This window comes from Coenobita brevimanus, chromosome 26, assembly GCF_032717465.1.
Source record: "Coenobita brevimanus isolate Jiangsu-jjx chromosome 26, ASM3271746v2, whole genome shotgun sequence".
NCBI classification, from domain to species: Eukaryota; Metazoa; Arthropoda; class Malacostraca; order Decapoda; family Coenobitidae; genus Coenobita; species Coenobita brevimanus.
In genome coordinates, this window is record NC_136979.1 from 29,263,759 (window position 1) to 29,280,599 (window position 16,841).

Below are 16,841 nucleotides of genomic sequence, written 5' to 3' on the forward strand. Positions count from 1 at the left end.
TTAGCCCACGTCTTGGTCGCTTCTTCTTTTTTGTATTTTATTTCAGCTAACGCCAGACGATTTTATTCAGCTGACAGGCAATCACAGGGGTATATGAATGTTTAGACTGGTAATATTCAACATCACATGGTCAAGACAACTCTTGCACTCTGCTGCCAACGTCAGATGATTTAATTCTGCTAAGTGAGTCACAAGACAAGAGGCCGAGTGTAAATAATTATTATGTATCACCTACACTTGTAATACTGGTATGTAAGCTTTGTTGATCCCGGAAACTTTAAAGAAACTGAGTAAATCATTTCCCAGTTTATATTGTTCCCGTCCTTCTCATAAACTGACAGTGTATAAAAGGACGAAGAGGTGCAGCTCTGCCTTGACGACAATTCCATCATCATCATCATCATCAGTAATGTCGCTATTCTCTCTATTATAATCTGACCTGGCAGTGTCTGGAAACAGGAAATCATAAATGTTAAAGGAAAATTATTTACTCCTCCCCTCGCTGATTCGCTGGTCGTTCAAACCTTCGACTTTACTGGCTCCTGAAGCTATATCTGTAATCCAGTTTATTTATTGTGATGTGTGAAAAAAAATTCTGTTGGGTAATTCCCAACAGAATTCAGTTTAGTTTGGAGCAAATCTACATCTATAGCAATCTCTCTCTCTCTCTCTCTCTCTCTCTCTCTCTCTCTCTCTCTCTCTCTCTTCATAAGTACGTAATTATTCACCTAATAACACTCCATCTCGTGTCTTTGCACTTCACTTTCCAAAATAAACATCTTCACTTCACTTACTTATTTTATTACTTAATTACTGATATCCCCTGACAACTCTTTTTACCTTAAGAGAGTCTTAAGAACTGGAGGAGTTAGATACTGCCTTATATCACCGTGCTACTAGGGCACTCGAATCGCAACAAAATAGTCTGGTTGCGACAAGAATATAAACTTCACGTCCTTCAGTTTAAGCAGTTAGTCATCAGAACATCAGGGCAGGGATTTGCAAATAAATTTGCAATGAAATCGCTGACGTAACTCGGATGTTTCTGCAGGAGGAATAAATTACAAAGATTCTTTACTTTTCTTCCCTCGTCCCCTCTGTAAGAACAAATGTTGGGTAACTGATCGAATTCTGCTTGTGTATCCACGTCAGAGATGGGTAGATTCTGCAGCACATACAGACTCGCCCAATAATTCCTCATTATTCTGAGGTTTCCGAAAACAAATGAGCAAAATTCCAACCCATCTGATTTTCGCTGGTCTGGCTAGCAGGACCTCTCACCTGTACATGGGCTTCATACTGTGCGTATTTATAGGAAATCAATATTATCAGCTGTCACACTGACTGAACACACCAGTTTCCTATCTTTGGCTGGAAGCCTTTTAATTTCCCGGTCATATTCTCTTTAACTCTTTCATGGCTGGCATTTTTAGTACTCTATTTCAGCTAATGTCAGACAGCTATATTCGGCTAACAGTGAGTAATAGCTGCGTGAGTGTTTCTGTGTCACCACCAACCATCTCACTGCATGGACAACACCAGTACTCAACTACGGCTAACGCTATTCAGCTGAATGAGTCATAGCAGCCTGAAAGTGCTAACCCTCTCTTATTCAGTAACTCGACACTTCTATGGCTTTGACATCCCACATCACCATACAAGAACACGGTCTGATTATCATTACATAGTTTCCGTTAATTTTACATCCTTCAACTCATCATCATCATCATCATCATCATCATCGTCGTCGTCGTCGTCGTTATCATATCACCATTCACTCAACAGCACAATAAGGTCTAGCATCGCATATGGTAATTATATCATCATTATTACAGTTCCAGCGACAAGAAACATTATAGTAAATCTTCGTTATAGCTTACCTTTTTTACGGTCTCTTTTGGTAACGAGTCCATAGAAAATATTGACAAACTGCCGAAGAAACTTCCACAGTTGCCCCTGCTGCTGGTTTTCCTGTTCCGCCTAAGTTTATAGCATCAGGTGTGTGGAAAAAGTTGAGATACCTTGATCCATGCCCCTGATTTTTACTAAAGACTGCCTTGCATCATTCTAATCACACAATCTTGGATTCCCCTACTCATCACCACCACCACCATCCTCACCACACTACTGAGATCCGTAATATGCCGTCAACACAACCACAATCACTGCAACCATAATCGTCTCTACAATCAACCAAAAACCAATATCATCATTCTCTCTCTCTCTCTCTCTCTCTCTCTGCACTGCAATTGACCCCACAAAATTCATCATCATTATCACCACAACACAGCCCAATTAGCCAGGAACCCACACATAGGGGTTGGGCGGCCCGAGTCCAGACGTCCGGCGAACACACAAACAGCCCACCAAAAATGACGTAATTGAGGGTTTGTGGAACTACTAACGAAATTAAACGTCATGCCTAGTTTGGCTAGAGACTGACGAGGGTGGAAGCTCTGAAAATGGTCAAGGAAATGAGAAGAGGGATATCATTGCTTTCCCTACCCTCCCTTCCTCCCTCCCTTACCTGTGCGCCTAACTGCGTGCTCCCTCCTCCCCCCCCCCACTTTTTTTATTATTATTATATCAGGGGAGCAAAAATTTCAATTACGCCCGCTGCTCTTGGGAGTGGAAAATTCTGTACTGTGCTTCACGCCGCAGCACTTTCAGGAATTGGAGGTGGAACAGTGGAGGGGAGGAAGAGGATGGGTGGGAGTGGAAGGATGGGCGGAAACTTGAACAGAAGCTTTCAGAAAATGATGAATGATGCGTAAGTGGATGGAGGGTAAAATGAAGGAATGAATAAAAGGGGAAGCAAGGGGGAAAAAGGAAAAATAAAAGAAAATAGGAGGGAGAGAAGAAAAGTACACAAAAAGATACAAAAAAAAGAAGAATGGACAGAAGGAACTAGGGAGGATGGGCATACGGAAGGACGCAAAGGTAAACAGGAATGAGGAAGAGTGAACAAACGGTTGGAAGGAAAACTGGTAAGATGGAAAGGTGGATGAACAGGAGGAGAGGTGACAACAGGGAGGGAGGATAGGTCTAAAGGTAAGCAGGGAAACACAGGGCATGAGGAGGGATGGAGGGTCCTATAGGGGAAAACGGGGCGACAGACATGAGTGGACAGCAGGACAGAGAGGGAACGGAATTATGGACAGATGGATGAACGGAAAGGAAAGACGAAGAATGAGGAGACCGAAAGAGAGATTTTATGAACAGACGAATCGACGGACAACAAAACGCGATTAAGAAGGATGGACGGAAGTACAGAGGGAAGTATGAAGGAATGATGGACAGAATAATAACTAATGGAAGGAAGATTGAGTGAATGACGAAGCTGAAGGTCTTACAAAAGACAAATGAATGTGTGGAGGAGGGAAAACCACACAGTGAAAAGAACTGGTAGCAGGAAAAAAAAAGGAAGGGGGACAGAACACACGGGGATAGATGAACGACTCTGATGATAGGGGAGGAAATTAGAAGGTATAATCAGGATCATCTTCGCATTTAGGACATGACAGTAACTTTTCTCCCTAAAGCTTCATATCAGATAAGGTCATCTAAGAAAGGAAACTTTACTAGCCTCTCAACTTATCAGCTTAGGAAGTATTCAAGTGAGTAGAACATGTGTAATACTGGGTGAAATTTTGTCTCCGGCTGTATAGTATAGTGTAGTGTGTGTGTGTGGGGGAGAGGGTCGAAATTTGTTCCAGTAATACAGGCAAATCGGGAGAAGGGTAATAGTGAAGCGGCGTACAGACAGGTCCACCGAAAAATAAAAATTAAATTAAAAAAAATTATGGATGAAGGGAGGCACACATATAAAAAAGTGCAAATAAATTATAAAGAAAAAAAAAAGCGCACAGACAGGAAATATATCAAAATGAACATTAACTATTTAACTTTGACGAATGCCAATATCACACGGGAAAGATACAGAGAACAACAAGTCAGATGAGAAAGTAGTAGTAAGACGGTAACACAATAATTTACGACTGTACTATTTGGGATGTGCATGTACCCTATGTACTTCGCAAAGCAAGTGTGATGTCAACCCTCACAAATTCTGTTGCTGTATTAATATAGATTCCTAACCAAATTTCACAATAAAATGTCTTCATAACACCTACTGTCATATATCGTGTTGTTTTTCGCACTCTGTGATTTTAAGTTTAATTTTTATTCGACTGTGAAATGCTTGGTTGCTGAATGAGGGAAAGACAAAATAAGTATGTACAAAAAATCTCATACACAACTTAATCTAGGGACAGTTTATGAATACGACTCCAAGACGGCACCAGGAGTGTGAGGCGGTCCATCCCACCCAGGCAAAGCTACAGCTGAATTTTGTTGGAGCTGGGAGGCTTTCTGATCCCCTTTCCTTAGTAAGTTAATTTACTTCATACACAGTGATATTCTGTTGAATGTCTTTCATAACTTTTAAATACTGACTTTGTACAAATATAGTAGGCGGGAATATTAACGTACCATAGACAAAGATACACTATACTGGTAAGGAACAGATGACAGATTCCTCTCATTGGCCTAGCAGGCTTTCTTGCACCTCTTCCTAAGCACTTTACTCTGCTTAACGTGAATATTCTTCTGTATATCACTTATGCAATCCATGCTGATAAGACATCAGTAACATACAAGATAACAGTAACGAATAATATGCTAAACAATTCGCTAAGGACATGATGACAGAAGACCTCTAAAGCTAACTAGAATTCGGCCTCGAGCGTCATAAGCCAGCATTAGCGTTGGTTAAAGAGACTAGCAACCACTTCTTTTACCTATTAATCTCTGCTCTGAATATACTATTTTTTGGTATGTCAACTCTGCAATCCATCTTGAAATCAAAAGAATATAAAAAACATGAGGGGGATTACAGTATGAAGGTGTTACAAAAAAAAAAAGGTCGATTTCAACAGACTAAAATAACATACAAAAGAATATAAAGGCACACTAAACAAGATACTCTCTTAACGATAACGTGCCTTTAAGCCTGCTAAGCTGAATACAGTCCATAATCTCACTGTCAACATGCTCGCCAATTCACGGGTCATTCTCCTCATTCTTTTTCATTTACTCTTTCCTCGCTCCATTATCCCTCTTTCACTCTCGTCCCATGAAGAACGGTATTTTTTATAAAGTGACTTACACCATTTTTACACAGCAATCAACTACAGCTTCCTGGCGATGCATGTTAGGGAAAAAAAAGTTAAGAAAAAAAGAAGGGAAAGTAAAAAGAAAATGGGAAAGACAGCCTGGCCACATTTTTCCCACCAGTGTAACAAGGACTATTTTTTTTTTCTTTTCTTTTTGCTTTTCGGTATATTTCTTTTTCTTTTATACCCTGTAGTTCCTGGTCCAGCCGCTAGTGCAGAGACGCAACAGCGGTAACCAAAATATACAAGTCCTCGTGCTTTCAGTTTTGCTCTAGGTATTTTTACTGGACAAGCATGGGTCTCTTTTTACTCCTGCCACCTTGTTGGATAACTGTATCAGTTAGGTCCCAGAGTGTTTTATCAGCTGAACCCAGTTAACCTCTTTAACCCGAGGAATTTTTTGCAACCTCGAAACTACTTTATTTTACTTAGGAGAGACTTTTTGAACTGGAAAAGGTTACATAAAACTTTCAATAACCTCTTCTCCACTACGGTGCTTCTTTTAATCATAATACAGTCGCCTAATTGCACCAAGAATAAAACAAGTGGTGCCAGGCACAACAAATCTCGTCCGACAGCAGTTACTTAATTGTCAACCGTTTTCATGTTATAGCCCTCTGAAAATCCGTGATCTTGCGTTTGACTTTTCAAGGTCACTCAAGGTCAAAGGTCATAGTGCCCAATGAAAGCCCATATGAGACTTCCTATATCTTGATAATAGTAAATATCTATATCTCTTTAACCAGTTTCGAGTTGTAGCCTTCTGTATAACCATGACCCACCGCTGCTACCAAAAATCTCATAGCTGTAGCTGAGACGGTATAAAAAATGTTAGATTACAGGATTGTAAGAGGGAGAATTTTCAAGTTGGTCTTGTCGTGAATGGCAGGAGAAAGATAAAGATGAGTCTGGGGTTAGACTGCAGTTTTATTCTCAGAGAGAGTTATCTTGACAAGAGCAGTACTAAGGTGAGGGCGGTTAATGCTACCTAACGCCATGCCCTCTACTCCTGCCTTTTTCACCGTGCCTCTCCTGTTTCCTATCGCGTCCAAACTCCTTCTGACCTGTCTCTCCAATTTCCCCTGTATAGGCTATGACTGGCTAGGTCATGTATGTGGGCACGTGTAAAAATCTTTGATGATTTCCATCGGGTGAGTGGTGTGGCTTTCCATGACGTCACGTCGTGCTGTGTGCGACATTCCCTAGCTAGAGTTCCCACTGCTGTTTCCTCCAGCTTTCTCGAATATAAGCACGACTCTCCTCAAACCTTTAAATTATTTATGTACAGCATAGATGTCACTAGCCATTATGTAGTGTCATGATATCTTAGTGCCTTGACAGTTTGACTTTTCAAGGTCACTTAAGGTCAAAGGTCATGGTACCAATTAAAAACCCACGTGGGACTTCCTATTTGTTGCTAATAGTAAATATCACACTGCAACCAGTTTCAAGTTACAGTCCCCTGAATATCCGTGATCTTGAGTTTGACCTTTCAAGGTCACTCAGGGTCAAAGGTCTTGGTGCCAAATGAAAGCCCATCTGGTGGTGCCTGTATGCTGGTAATAGTAAATATCTTTATCTTCAACCTATTTCAAGTTATTGCCCTCTGAAAGCCCGTGACCTTGATTTTGACCTTTCAGAGTCACGCAATTTCCTCCCAAATTTAATCACTTTCTTTGGGGACTAGTGCCCAAATATCTTGAAGGTTTCACGTAAATCCATTCAACCGTTTTACCGTACTGTTGCTAACAAACAAAGAAAAAAGAAACAAAGAAAAACACAAAGAAACGACCAAAAACAATATCTCGCCGGACTCCGTCCGGGCGAAGTAATAAAAATGACGTATTCTGAGTGAAATGGTTTAGAAACGAACACCAGGATGTGTTAATGCGTGCAAATAATTTCGCTCCCAAAGCAGCTCACGTTATCCTATTGAGCATTAAGTACCTGGGCGCTCATGCAACATACTCTTCAACATGAGCCATTCCACATCCCATACAAAATGAACCAGACCCAGTGATCTTAGTGCAAAATTTCAAAATATTCCCCAGCATCCTGGGGCCCACGGGAAAAGGGTTGGCTAAAACAGTAGAGAAGAATGCGCAGTGAGAGGGTGTGAAGTCAGGCCGCCCTAGAACCAAAATGAAAGAAAAAGCGACAGAAGGTGTATGCAAATTTTAATACAAGGTTTTATGGGGGAAAAGGGTGGCAGTGGAGTTCCAAAAGTTGCATGTGAAGGGTAGAAAATGGAGAAAGGGTGCAGGACAGAGGGTGGAGGAGAGAAGTTAGTGGAAAAAGTGGACATAAGAGTGGAGAGGGTGGATAGTGGAGAGAAAAAGAGAGGATAGGATGGAAGTTGGGAGAGAAAAATGGATTGGAAAGAGTGAAGGGCGGAGAGAAAAGACTGGAAAAGGAGGAAGATAGAAATGCGGTGAGAGTGGAACGTGGAAAAGGAGAAGAGTGGGAAGGAGTGTGGAGGGTGGACGACAGCAAAGAGTGGATAGGGGGGCAGGTGGAGAGGAGAAAACAGTGGAGAGGGTGGAAGAGAGGAGAGATGAAGAGAAGGGAGGAACATAACAGAAGCAAGGTGGAAGTCTGGAGGGAAGTGGAGCGATGGAAAGAAGAGGAGAAAACTGGAAATGGGAGAAGAGGGAAAAAAACAAAATAAAGAGAGAGGAAGGAGAAGAACGAACAGGAAAGGAGAGGAAAGGTCGAAAACTGAAGGGAGGTGGCGAGATGGAAGACCAGTAAATTGACGAAAAGTACAAAACTGACAAGTAGATGGAGAATGGAATGGTAGAGGGATGAAAATTAGCGTTTTAACCCATTGGATCCCAGAGCTGCTGGGCAAGGCACTGTTCCGGGAGGGTCCTAAGCGTACCGCCCTCCGCCTATTGGCTCATAGTCGCGAAGCTCATAGGTCCCTACCCGGGGGTTCCCTACTTTATTAAGGTTTCAAAATTCCCAGTTCTGTCCAGTACTGTGAACACCGGGCTCCAATGGGATATGCAAGTAAGAAAAAACAAAGTAAAGTAAGATAAGTTAATGCAGAGTAGGTAATTACATGATACACGATACGTACTGAACAGAGTGAATATTTACCTTTCCTTTAAACTAAGAAATAACTGTGAAAAATAAAAAATAGTTGTAGAGAAGCTTCACAGCAGGTATAATGGTGGGAGTGTAGGGCAGGGCTATACACACACATATTTTCTCTCTCTCTCTCTCTCTCTGACGCACAAGTGCAGCCAGGCATACGCAGAGGCGCAAACGAAATTCAATTCATATATTTAACCAACATAAAAAGTGCCAAAATATGATCGACATAAAAACCCTGGTATCTGTGTTTGACTTTCGCCGAGTTTTTTACAATTTCGCAAAATATCCAGCGAAACTGTCAAAAATATTCGCATCACTTCCCTCTATACAGTTATGACGCGCCTATATTTATTCTCTCAAATATGATACGATAAATTTCGGTTGTCTGTCATCGGCTGTCCCCCGCGAAGTATGGTACGGTATGGTACGGTACGGTTCATGGTTCGCAGCACTAAGCCCCAGCTATGGTACAGTCGGGAACAAATTTCGTCTAATATTTCATTCCCGCTGCTTCTCGCTTCCCTGTAGTGGTTAATATTACTCAGTCGAGGAAGGTATGATAATTATGTTCCTCTGCCCGTAGTTGATATTATTTGAAATGATGCGTCAGGCAGGAGAGGGAGGGTCATGTCCAAAGTGTACAGCAGATGCAATGATATAGCAGAACTTTTGCTCCGGACTGTACCTTCATGCAATGGTACAGCAACGGGAACAGAAGGTCCCTTTACTGTCCCATGCCAGGTGTAGGGCACCGAGACTAGGCTACTGTAATTAAAACATGAAGTGATAAGTGAAAGAAAAACTTCCTGCCGCGTCTCAGGAGGGGGGTTGGGGGGTATTCGTAACGCTGCCTATAGCACATGACCTTTACTCCAGCTGGGGTGCTAGAGGGGGCGCTTTCATGTGATGGCACTCTTCTTACAGGGTGGCTCCACTGTCCGGACATAAAAAGCTCCTCAGTTCTCTCCCTATCCCCAGAAGGAGGATGGTGGATTGTAGGACAACTACTACCACCACTACCACCACCACCACCACCATCACCACCACCACTACTACTACTACTACTACTATTACTACTATAACTACTACCACTACTACTACTACTATAACTACTACCACTACTGCTATTGCTACTACTACTACTTGCTGGCAAGGAGCGTTTTAAAGTGGCCGAAGATTTACACCTTCTTAGCCCAGTGCCATTATGACATGTCAAGTGTACCACTGAGCTAGCCAATGGGTTACTCTGAGTCAGTACAAACGTACTGATGGACAAGCCATAGGTATATCAGAGTAAGCTAATGGGGTCACTGGTTTTAGAGGCTGAGTAGTTAGGTTAAGGGTCACGATAACGCCAATTTGAGTTCTAAGTGGCGCCACTGCTATTTCGAATGTAGTCTACTGTGCTGTACTTTATTCTTGAGCAGTGTCGTTGCCTTTCATCATAATTTACCCATTGCGGTCGTGGACATCGTTTTCATTTTCTTTTAGCCATCTCATTACTTTCTTAAGCTTACGATTGATTTTTATTTTTACCTGGAGGGGTCAGATAAAGCACCAATAAACCCGTTCAGTAAACAAGGCCTTCCCTGAGTTGAATAAATCATCTGAGAGCAGCAAGAATACGCTAAAAACGACATCATCCGGACTCAAAAGGGTATCAGCAAAACAAGTAGCGGTAGAGTAGGTCCAATAGGCCTAACTGCCCTAAAGACATAGCCTGTAATTATCTAAAGACATAGCCTGTAATTATCTAGCTAACCTGAAAAAGTTGTCTGGTCTATCTCTCATTTATAAAAGTCACTTTTCTTTCTTTTTTACGCATGTCCCGTTGCTATGTTATTCTTATCAGTCATATCAACAAATATCACACTGTTTCCCTCCAGTACAGATTAATCCTTTTCCTTATCTGGAATGCAGTTTTCTCCTTCTTTCCCTCTGCCATCTTTCCTTTATGAGCGTTCTCCTATGTCTCTCATCGCAGGTACTGCACCCTGTCTTACTTGAACTCATTTAATATTTGTCAAATCCCCACACTGAATACTGAGCTGTAAACACTGATCTGCATTACAATATGGGCCTAGTCGCAAAGCTGTACTATGGAAAGGACGAAGACTCATAGTACTGTCTCATTATGCCACTAAGCTACGAGGTGAAAATGCCGCAAAAGGACGAAACTCTTGGCCAAGTTAAGAGGAGGAATTATTGTGGTGAGTCTCAACTCCCTCTGCATCTTCTTATTTCTCTTCTCTCTTCCCTAGTCTCCTGGTAGCCTTCATTATCCTCATAGCCTACATCCTTCCCGCACTTTATTATTCTATACCTTCTGTATGTAGTGTATGCTATTCTTTTCTCTTTTCCGTTTCTTTCTCCCTCCTCCTTCATACTCCAGTCTTTACTTTCTCAGCCTTCTGTTAATTCCTCTCGATATTACTTTCTAGTTTTGTAAATAAGTTTTTTATTTTATCTTTTTTCCCCATTCCCTTCAGTCCATCATTTTTTTACCTTTATATTCTCTACTGATATCTTTCTATACCTTCTTTCTCACCCCCTTTGCTCCTCTGTCCTAATTCTCGTTCTGTTCCTTTCGTAAGGGTTGCTTTCTCATTTGACTGTCCACTCTTCCTTCTCCCTATTTCCTATCCTCTTCCTATTCTTTTCCTCTTGTATCCATTTCCTTCTCCTCCTATTATTCCATTCCATCAATCTCTTCTCCATTTCCTTTGCTTCCTCTTCCTGCCACATGTTTTTTTTCCCATATTTTACCACTCATCCACCCCATGTTCCAATTTTGTCTTTTTCTTTCCTATCTTCTTTCTCATCCCTGTCTTTTCTTACGCTTATTCGTTTTCATCCCCTTCTGCTCTTCTTTTCTCTTCTTCTACTTCTTACCCAGTATAATTACTTAGTGCCTATCGTTCCTCCCTCCTTTCAAGCCTCCCTTCCTGTTCTCTGTTTCTTTTCCCTCTTTCATTCTATTCCTTTTCATCCCTCGTTTGTAGTTTCTCTTCTCTTTTGTTTCTCCGTCCGTCCGTCTAAATGTCGTTTAAATTTGCCACCTTATCTATCATTCCTCTTTCGAATTTTCTCTTCCTTTTCTTTCTTATTTCTTAACTCCCTTTCTTTGCTTACTTATCATTGGAGTAATTACGTCGTTTTTTTTGTGTTTTTTTTCAGTTTCCGCACATTTTTATCCCTCTCGCCTATTCTCCTCTTGAACTTTCCCTCTTTTCACCTCTTCTGTTGCCACCCCCTTCTCATTACTTTCCACTCCTCTTTATTCCTCTTTCCATCTCCTCTCTTTTTCCACTCGTATTCCTGCCTTTCTCCTCCTCACCCTGCCAGGCTTCAGGTTTTGTGGACTTGCCTTCTTTAACTTGTGTCGAGGCAGAACGACCCCTGTGACCACGTTTTATGAAGCCCTCTCTTCGAACTGCAACCCCCCCCCCTCTCTCTCTCTCTTTGTGTGTGTGTGTGTGTGTGTGTGTGTGTGTGTGTGTGTGTGTGTGTGTGTGTGTGTGTGTGTGTGTGTGTGTGTGTGTTACAGCTGCGAGTGGTGGTGGATCTGTATATTTCACGAGATCTGGACGACTAATGGTTTCTTAATTATGGTTTGCATTTAAATTGCCTTCATTTGTACCGCAGGCTTCTTGGCGACTGAGCGTTCCAGAAACCATTAATTTTAATAGTATTATGGCCTCAACTGGCTATTTTAAGACCACAGAGTTTGGTCACGTTTCTCCCGCAGTAACCTTTTCAAACTATCAGAAATATGTCTGAGTGTCACTTCTAATAATTTCTCTAAAATTTCATCGTGGTTGGTACATTTCACCTATATGTCGATAATAAATATATATTCAGTCATCAGAGACGCTTGCAGAATTTGTCCTATTCTGTAAATCAGTTACTGAACTTCAGGAAAAGGATGCATCAACATTTTCGTTTCAGTTACTAAGAAGATTTCACCCTTCTCATAGCTACCAATAAATTTCTGATACCAGTTACCAAACATCTGAGACTACGCTGATACCTCAACATTCCGTTCTGATATGTAATTATTACAAAACTCATTCGGTAAGAAGGAGCACCCGCGACCACCGACTGGTTTAAAGGCCAAATATTTGGTTTTGTCCTGTGACCCTCACTTCCGACACATAACTCAAAATCCAGTTACTTCACTTTTGACTAATCCTTAACCATTCCACCATCTTTCATTCAGATCATATCAACACTGAGTTTACTGTGCAATGACCTTGACCACTGACCTTTCCTTGTGGCCTTGACCTTTGACTGATTCTTTTCAAAAACCATTTTCTGTACTTTTACACTTGTTTTAGCCTGAACTCTTGCACAAAATTTAGTCTACATCGGTTAGAAACTGCTTTAAGTTGACCTGGCCATGTGACCGTGACATTTGACCTAGTGTTCTAAATACAATTAGTCATTACAATCATTTAGGTGATCCTCAACTCATCCATCATGTTTATTCCAAATCATACCAAAACTTTTTAAATAATTCTGTTCATACACAGACACATGGGTCGAGCTTTGACCTTGCCTTGTGACCTTGAACTTTGACTGGTTGCTCTCAAAACTGAATCCCTTTGTTCTTCCCTGATCGAAGTCTTACATCCAGTTTGGTTCAAATCAGTTCTAAATTGTTTGAGCTGACCGTGTCCTGTGATCTCAACCTTCGACTGATTGTTCTGCAAAACTGTTCCTGTTATTCATGACTGATCTTCACTCATTCCACGTACATTGGACTAAATTATAAAGGAAAGAAAAAGTTACGTTGACCTTACCCACTGAAGCTGTTCTTCTGTTCTATTGTTCTAAAAAAGAAAAAAATTACTTCTTCGACGACCCTAAATCATGCCACCAAGTGTGGTTAGAATCGGGCCAAAACTGTTTGAATTCCTTTGTTAACACTCACGCAGGTCGAACTCTGACCTTGCACTGTGACCTTGACTATTCAGTGATTGTTCTCAAGGCCGAATAACTCCATTCTTGTCTTGTCCTCAGTCATTCCTTAAGTCTGGTCAAAATTGGATAGAAACTGCTGAATACTGATCTTGCTTGGTCAGTGCTTGATCTACCCTGTGACCTTGACCTATGACATAGGCATATTGTTTGATAAAGCAGTAAGTTTTCTCACTAGCTGATCCTCAACCCTCCACCCAGTTTGGCTAAAATCTGATAAAAGTTGCTTCAGTTATTTTGTTAAAACACACACACACACACACACACACACACACACACACACACACACACACACACACACACACACACACACACACACACGCGCGCCGGCCAAAACATAACATTCGCTCTTGCTTCGCGAGTCGCGGGTGTAAGAATACAATCTGATGGTATTTTAATGAACCACTTGCACCTAAAGCTAGCATACTTAATACTAGAGCACAGCTTCCTCATCTAAATCTCTTACACTTCACTAAATCCGCTCGTGCTTCTTTTTCCTTTTATTGAAATTTTGTTTAAAATTTAGTTGCTTCAAATGTCCAATTGACTTCAAGACAGTTCAGTAATCCATCACCTGAGTTTCAGCAGGAAATCCACATAACATTATGCAATTTATTAGTTTTCCTTGGCCATTAATTTCACCTGTCATCCGGAGGTAAAAATCACAGCTCCCGGTAACTGATTGTGAGCTGATTTACGGCCATGCCACAGTTCTGAAGTCCATTAGTGCGGATGTGGGTGTGGGCGTGAGTGAAGGGGTGGGGGAGGGTGTTGGTGCTGGTGTGGGTGTGGAAGTAGGTGCGGGTGCGAGAGTGGGTGTCTGTGTGGGTGTCGGTGCAAGAGCGAGTGAGGATGTGAGTGTGGGTGTGAGTATGGTTGTGAGTGTGGGTGTAAGTGTAGGTGTGGGTGAGGGTGAGGGTGTGGATGTGGGTGAGGGTGTGGAAGTGGGTAAGGGTGTGGATGTAGGTGAGGGTATGGCTGTAAGTGTTTCTGACAGTGTAGGTGTGGCTGTAAGTATGGATGTGGGTGTGGGATAGGATGGTGATGTGGGTGTGAGTGGTGAAGGCGACAGTAGGAAGGCACAGGGACGTCTCCGGGGGTCCTCACACCCACAAGAAGCGGACGAGGATGAACGAGCCGTCACGAGGGTGTAAAGGTTCAGGGATGACTCAGAGGCAGTGGGGTAGGAAGGGAAGAGACACAAGACTGGGAAAGGGGAGGGGGAAGAGAGGGGGGGCAGAGAGGTCGGGTGGGGAAAGGGAAAGCTGAGACAGGGACAGGAGTGAATAGAAACGGAAGGAAGGGGCAAGATGGGGAGTGCAAAAGGAGTACAAAGGAAAGCAAACGGCAACAGATCTGTTGGTTCTTTCGTGACTGTTTGGTACAACGAAAGTTATAACTAAAAAACTAATGTATAAGCCAAAGACAAGGACATAGAAGCAGGAAGGCTCCCCCTCCACCACCCACCAATGGGGAGAAAGAGTCTAAGGGGCGGAGGAGGGCAGGGTGGGTGAGACTTGAGGAAAATGAGGAGGGTGGGGAGGGGTGGGAGGTAAGGAGGAGAGCAGTGTGGGAAGAGAGCTGAGGGGGAAGAAGAAAGCAAGCTGGGGAGAGAGCTAAGGGGGTAGGCAGGGCGTAGAGAGAGCTGATGGGGAAGTATGGGTTAAAGAAGATGGGAGAAGGGTGGAGAGACGAAAATAGAAAAAGACAGGTGTGGGAAGGTGGGAAGGAGAAAGAATAAGAATGATGGGGAGGGCAGGGAGTGCAGAAAGTCGAAGAAGACTGAAAAGAGAAAGGGGATGAGAGGAGGAAAAGAGAAAGGGACAGGGGAAGTGCAGTTTAAATGCGGGATGGAAGGGAGAAGAAAAAAGAAAGAATAATGTGTGAAGAGGGTTATGCAGGGATTAGTAAGAGGGCATGTCATGACAAGGTAGAGATGGAATAGTGTGGACGGATGGGATATAGAGGGAATAAAGGAAGGAAAGGAGAGGGTAGGTAAAGGGGGTATGTTTTGGTGGGTAGTGCAGGGAAAGAAACAAAATAGGAGAAAAGGGACAAGGATGAAATGAAAGAGCATGGCAAGATACCGGTAACGTGAAACGGGGAGAGGATGGTGTGTGACGGTGCGACAGGGAGAAAATAGGGGAAAAGGATGAGGTAAGGTCGAAAAGAGGTGGGGGAGAAAGGCTGAGGGAGATATTATACGAGCAAAATAATGGTGAAAGGAAATACGCCAAAGGGAACAACAGAGGAAAGTTGGAGACGGAGAGTGAGGAAAGACAAGGGAATGGGAAGGGACAACTTGGGAGTAAGATGGGGGGACAACAAGGCAGGAAGAGAGATAAACGGGAAGAGAGAGAGGATGGTGGAAGGGATAAAAAAAAAAAAAACAGTGACAGAGAAGGACAGAGGAAGCTAGAAGCGAAGAATAATGACATAGAATAATGTATGAATGAATAAGAGGGCGGAATGGAGAAGGGCAGGAGGGTACGGGCGTAGAGAGAAACGAGAGGGGAAATGGGTACGGCCAAGTGGATAGAGAGATATAGAAGGAAATGCTGAGCAGACACAATGATCAAAACTTAGGAAGAGATTAGGGGGAAAGAAGGAATGGAGTAAGAGGAATGGGTCAGGAAAAACGCTGAGGAAAGTTGGAACAGAGATAAGGGGGAAAAGACACAGGAAATGCAGAAGGATGCAGTAAACAATGACTGAAGTTGAAGGATGCAGTAAAGGGAAGAAGGAAGAGAAATGACAGCAAAAGGTGAGGAGGAACGAGGCTGAGTTGCAGAAGGGATGTTGGAGGATGAGGGAGAGAAGCTTGAATGGAGAGCACGGGCAGAAGTGTGCGTTGGTACGGAAAGAGTTACCTTGAGAGAGGGTATGTAAAAGAGAAAGCTGGAAAAAACAACTTCAGTGTTGGCTATGAAGATTGCTTAAGTGACGAAAAATACTGGGGAAAGTTGACCATTAAGAGACCAAAACGTAGAGCCCAAAAAATAAAAACGGTTATCCACAAGAAATAAAAAGTGCTTTGATAGGGCTAATAAGAAAGACATGGCAGGAGAGAAGACTGGGAGAAAAGAGTAGTGAGAGAAAAGACAGAAAACACCTGATAAGTGAAAGGAAGAACTTCCTTGAGAGAGAGAGAGAGAGAGAGAGAGAGTGTGTGTGTGTGTGTGTGTGTGTGTGTGTGTGTGTGTGTGTGTGTGTGTGTGTGTGTGTGTGTGTTCTGAGGGGGGTCGTGGAAGAGGTAAAAGGGGGTAGAGCCAGAACGCCCACTTAACACCTGTCCTCCCCCACCCCCTTCCAGCCACACCTCTCACGCCTCTACTGATTAGCAGCGATTTTTCAGCGGGGCGCGAGGGAGAGGCTTGCACGTGTGCTGATTCAGGGTTCAACACAGGTTTACGCAATTTTATTTAAACTCTTTAGTTTTAGATGTCCTTCTTTTACCAGCACAGTTTCGTAAGTATTAAAAATGACGTTTTAGCTAGACTGCACATCTTATATTTTTACGTTACGTTATCTACTGCTTGTTTTTTTTGTTTTTTTATGCAATGGTGCAGTCACACAAGTATACAGCTT